Below are 6,763 nucleotides of genomic sequence, written 5' to 3' on the forward strand. Positions count from 1 at the left end.
TTCACTTATTCTATTGAATTCAAGAAATCAGGCATACATAACAACATATAAGCATATAATTCTTATCTCAATAAAGCAAGTAGTGTTCAATCAAGCAATCATAGTCGCATACAATTCTCTAAAGCAAGTAAAGCATACTCATGTCATACTATAAATGCATGCGACTCAATCTACCCCGCTCAACTTCTATCTTAGTCCAAGACTTTATGCTCTGATACCACCTGTTGTGGGGACCTCGGGTTGCTAATATCATCTTAGGGCAATAAACGATTAATCAAAAATTAATCATATAATAAAAGAATATTCAAACCTAAGTTGTAGATCTTTGTCTTAGCTTTCCAATGCCGCCAACCGCACCCTAATCGGAGTTTTCAGTAAAAAGTTATGCTCATTCTACCAAGAAGGGTCGGTGCAGAAATTTACAAAAATTATCAAAGGCTACAACAAAGATCAAAGTTGCTAGGGCTATTTCAAATCTGAAAAATTGCATACATAATCTCAATATGTCCGAAGCATAAACACATGCATATCTAGACATAACAATAATCGCATACATGTTTCTAAGGTGCAATACAATAAACTCAATTCTAAGTTTTCTAAGCTCAAACTAAATCAACACCTTCTAACATTCATTTGACAACAATCTATTCTTAGCCCGAAGTCACCACATGCTAATCTTTCTCAATCTTGAGCTATCCAAGCAACATCTGACTCGCTCATGCCCCAAACCTGATGCAATGCACACATACAAACAAAGCAACAGCCGGATAACTAGGGTGAGAATAAATCTCAGTATGAACAACATGCATATACATCAGTTAAACATATGATATCTATATGCCAAATGAATCATAAATCTTCAATCATGTAATAGGAGGTAAAACATGATAGTATGTTCATCTTTAATACCAAGTATATAAACTTATTCAAATCTTGAATGTCATAACATAACATGCTAGCATTTATAAACGCATATTCTAATCCCTAGAAATCTCTAGGTTAATGCATAAATGCAATGCATGTGCCAAGGAATAGGCTATCGAATCTGATATCAATAAATCGTAATTCTGGGATCCCGGGAAAATAAAATCTTTAACTAACCACCGACTCTCCCAATCGAGGTGGCGTCAAATCTCTCAATCCCCTGACGTTGGTTCAACTATAGTGAGTTATCTAGCTCTGGAAATAAATCTATATTCCGTACCATGAGTCATCTGACTCTGGAAGTAAATCTACATTCCGTGCCACTCAACTACAGTTCTCCAAACGTCATCTGCATTCTAGGCCTTTCAACCCTCTGTTCTTTTCAGGCTGGAGTTCAAGATGAATGCAACATAATCTGAATGCATCAAATCATACATAAGCTAAAACAACATCTTGAACACATCAATCATATAATCATATGATCATATAATCACTCAAAGATACCGACAAATCTGTAAGCATCACATGGAATATGTAAGACATGTTCAATACAGAACATAATATAAATCAAAGAAGACAAATAAACATTGACATAAATATTCTGGAAATTCAAGAAGATATCTATCTTGAATAATCTATCCCATTTATGTAAACGCAAACAATAACATATATTAAACATGCATGTATGTGATTTTAGGCAACTCGATAATCAACAACAATCTCGAGTTATTCTGCCCATCTTATTAATGTCTATTCATACCTGTATTCTGATTAAAATATCTGACACTCTGTCAATTCTTGATCAACTATAAGCTGTCCAAATCTGTCATCAACTTCTGCTCATTTCAATCTTTGCTAATTGAAGGTGTTCTTGATTCAATCTTAAACACTTCGAGTCATTCAAACTCTAACTCGTCTATTCGAATTCGATAATCTTCAATTCAAATCTGAAATATATTATAACATAACTAAACATCAATTTCCAATCTGAATCGATGTTTCTTTAAAGCTTATTCAGTTCAAATCTTGTTAATACAATCGGAATTCAAACCGACGTCGCAACTATTCGAATCCGATAAATCTTTCGATTCAAATATCATCATATCTTCATTCTCAACATAATTTCATATTTCATTCATCCACAATAAGCTTAAAGATCAGTTCTAGACATTCATAATGCATAGCAATTCAAAAATCTTGAACCAGCGGCGTAACGGATCAAAATCGGAAATTCCAAAAGCATACGCATCATCAATACCACCATCTCAACAATATATCATCACCAATTCCACAAGATAATTTCGAAATATACAGCCCCATATTTTCAGAATTTCAACAATTCTTTCAAAAATCAAAAACATGTCCAAACGACAATCTTTTCTCGATCCGTCTTAGATATGATATCGTTGTATATGCTAGAACATGTTTATACAATCAAATCGTAATTCTACCAACAACTTAAAATTAAAACATGGTAGAACTTCTTAAAACTTACGTCAAAACGTAGCACTCGGAGCTGTGATCGCAAATATATGTTCAATCGGAAATTCTACCGGGCGGATCAAAAGATTTCGGAGTTTAAAGAATCGAAAATGGCTTAACCCTTCTCTTTTCTTCTTCTCTTGGTGATTGCTGATCATTCTGATTCCCTTTCAGCCTTCTTACACGTTTAAACACAAGTTGCAAAACAATTTTTATTTTGGTCCCTAAACTTTGGCCTAATTGCGATTCAGTTCCCGGACAAGCGATTTAATTCAATTTCAATCCTAAATAAGTTAAGAATATTAGAATTTAATTCTAAACTCTAAATATTCTCAAATTAAATATTCTCGGATTAAAATTAAATCATTTCGGACCTTATCGCATTATAGTCCCTGAACTACCCAATATTTGCAAATGGGTCCTTGCTCGGATTTCATCCTCAAATTAAATCTGTGATATTTATCATCTTGGAATTCACATCTTAAATTCCATAAATATCAATTCAAATATTTTTAATCTTTTAATTTAAGAATTCCGAATATTAAAATACGAAAATCCTCAAATTAAATATTTCTGACCCGAAATTGAAATCTCGAATTTCCATAAATGCTGAAATTCATCTTTTCACTTTTATTCAGAATTTAAATCTTAAATCCCGTAATTAAGAACTTAATCTTTTCGGGCCTTACATTTATGTATATAACATATATTTACATTTTTTTTGAGAATATATATATACATATTTTAATACTTGATTGTACATAAATGTCACGGGTTGTGTCATTGAAATGGAATCCAATAATGGATTATCCACTTGTGTCATTTTATTTACAATAAAATACTCTATTATTTGTCTATTTGCAAGTACTCATGTTTTCTACTAGCAGCTGGCATGGGTGTGTCTAGTTGTCCACTACTCACGGGTAGTGACAAATGATGTGACTGGTCATGTACAATACACACATATAAAGGTCATGTATATATATATTTACATATTTTAATACTTTATTTGCAAGTAGTCATGTCTTCTAGTAGCAGCTGGCATGGGTTGTCTAGTCGCGATCAGAGATAACTCAATACTCAACTATTGCACAGCTTTATCACGTGTTGTCTACAATCGTGCAATGAAAGACATAAAAGATGTGATGTTTAGTTGGCCACTACTCATGGGTCTTGATGACTGATTTGACTACTCATCTGTACACATAACATATCTTTGCATATTTTTTTAAAACTTAGTTATCTAAATATACACCTTTCAGATTCAATTTGCGTATCTCAAGAAACATACATCCAAGTAAGTTTATTAGAAGCGTTAGATCATATATCCTTTAATATTAACCGTTGGACCATATTTGTTATCCAAAATTGTTGAGCTATAAATAGAAGTGACATTCTTAGCATTCACATATATCAGATACATAAACTAATTATTTACTATCAAATGACTTCATCTAAATGCGGTGTTACTTTCTCAATCGAGGAGGACAAACTCCTTGTCACGGTGTATCTTGATGTCTCCCAAAATCCAATAATTGGTATAAACCAATCACATGATAAGTTGTGGTCGCGAGTTGCAGCAACCTACAACGAACAAGTCACTGATAGCTCAGCAGAGCCTCGTACTATTAAAGCCCTCCAATGCCGCTGGTTCAACATAAACAAGATTGTTCAAAACTTTAGTTCATGTGTTAGCCAGGTGGAACTTAGCCGTCCAAGTGGTGCTTCTGAGAAAGACATTGTGAGTAGTAAATTTTGTTAGAATATATATTTCAAATGAATTTTATTTTTACAGTATGCAACTAAGATACAAATTATATGTGGTTGTAGTTGGATCGAGCAAAAGAATTATTTAAGCAATCATCTGGGTTGACTTGGAGGTTGGATCATGTTTGGCAGTTACTTAAAGATCAAGAGAAGTTTAGACCATCCAACGCTGTTTTACCTAATTTTGTACCAAACCATGGGAACATCGATTCATCCCAATCAGACTATTCTCCCAACACAGAATCACCAACACCCGATTCTCCAGTTTTATCCGTATTTGCTATAAACCTGGATGAAGATAGCCCATCAGGGGGTTTTAAGCGTCCAATTGGCATAAAAAAGGCCAAAGGAAAAAGAAAAGCTAATGAAGAACACTCGAATGACCTTTCCATAATGGCCAAATGTAGTGAGAAAATGGTGGCTGTGATGAAGAATGCTGAGATCCATCGAAAAGAGCTAATTGATATTGAGAGACAAAAAAATGATATAATGGCCGAGAAGGAAGATAATAAAATACTATTGTTGAACCTATGTCTGTTGATGAGTCAGTGCATCCATACTTGATCAAACAGCAACAAAACATTTATAAGAAAAACTTAGCAAAGGGGGATAGTTCCGCTGGGAATTTTGCACCTTTCGGACAATTTTTTGGAGGAACTTCACCACCCGGACCCAACCTATCGGACTACTAGTTTATTTTCTTGATTACGACGAGTGTGTTTATTTTTATTGTTATTTGTGTTTTTTTTTGTTGGTGATTTATTCTCGTGTCAAAATAATCGCATGGTTTTCAAGTTATATTAAGTCGACAAAATGTTTGTAGTAAATCGTGTTTTGAATAAAATGTTTGTGCTAAATTTTTTTGTGTGTTTCTAATTACTTTGTTCATAATTTCCATTTAATGTTATTTAAAAATAATAAAATTACAATTAATTTATTGAAAAATTATAAAAAAAACAAATAAAATTTAATTAAACTAAAAAAATTAAACACTGAAATTAATTTTAAAAATAAAATGGAAGAACACTCAAAATAATAAAAATTAGACCAATTTATCAAGTAATATTTAATATAAAAACTGAAAATAATTTAAAATAGGGACTAAAAAATAAATTCATCATTTTCAAGGTCTAAAGAATAATTTTGAAGGATGACATTTTCGTAAATATGTCATCCTCCAAATTCATCCTCTATTTAATATGGAGGATCACTGTAGCATCTTCCAAAATAGAGGATGCAAATAGAGGATGGTTGGAGGCCAAATCATCCTTCATTTTGGAGAAATCCTCCAAAATAGAGGATGGTTGGAGATGCTCTAAAAATGCTAAACCCATAGGAAAATTCCACGAAAAAAAAAACGACTAGAATATAGGCCCCGTTTGGAATGAAAAGCCATGCCAAAAAAAAAAAAAAAAGTGCTTTTTCAGCTGATAAGGTGTTTGGATGAGTAAAAAAGTGCTTAAACTTTTTAAGTCAAAAAAGGGCTTTTTCAGAAGCCAAAATTTATAGCTTAAAAAAGCACTTATTTTAAAAAATGACTACAGAATCCAAACGGGCTCATAAACCAGAATGAAAGAATATATTCCAGAATCCAATAGCATAAATGTTGCCGTAGGTGGCGGCACTCTATGACCAGCGGCGGTGGGCTTCCTTGAGGATTATTGCAGATCTCAAATCAGAAATAGTTGCAAATATAACTTTACAGATCTGCTAAAAGAATTGGTATAAAATACAGTTGTGCCTTGACTGGTGAGAGGCGACTGCGGAGAAAGAAGCGGCGGCGACGGAGAAGGAGGCGACGGTGAGGGAAGAATAAAGTGTGTGTTTTTTTTACGGTGACGAAAGAAGAATTAGGCTTCTGAATTGGGATCTTAATTAAGATCCAATTGAGTCATAACCGGGTATTTGTTTTTAATTTGGTTAGCCCATCCCACAAAACATATCCATGAGACATTCTGAAGTGTTTGTCATAATAATTTATGTTTACGAGTTGCAAATACTATCTAATTACCAATCAAATTTTAATAAAATTTCATGCATCAATTTATCAATTTTCAAAACTTTCATATATCAATTTACTTTTTACTTTTAAAAAAAAATTTAAAAGATGACGGGATATAAAGAATAAAAAATGAAAAATAAATAAAAATCAAATATAACATTTTAAAATTTAATTTGGTGATGCCCAAAAGGAATTTACATTAATTTTTTTTCATTTTCCCCCCTTTTTTACCTAAAAAAAAAAAATTATGCATATCGATAATTTCTTCTTCTTATTGAAATTTGAAACATATTTTTTTTTATATATATTTTCCCACAATATTATTTATTTTTTGTAATATACAGTACTATATCGAAATTTGAAACATATTTTTCTATTTTCCCACAATATAATTTATTTTTGTAATAAGAAGTAATATATGTATCTATATATATATTTTTTGATGATAATAGGAAGAGTGATATAGTATCTATATAAAATCTAAAAATATAGATAAAAATAAGTTATGATTTATTAATTAATTAATATCTTGAATATTAAATTATATATATATAATTTAAAATTTATTAATTGTATATTTTTTTTTAT

Source organism: Henckelia pumila, chromosome 3 (genome assembly GCF_033568475.1).
Source record: "Henckelia pumila isolate YLH828 chromosome 3, ASM3356847v2, whole genome shotgun sequence".
Classification (NCBI taxonomy): Eukaryota; Viridiplantae; Streptophyta; class Magnoliopsida; order Lamiales; family Gesneriaceae; genus Henckelia; species Henckelia pumila.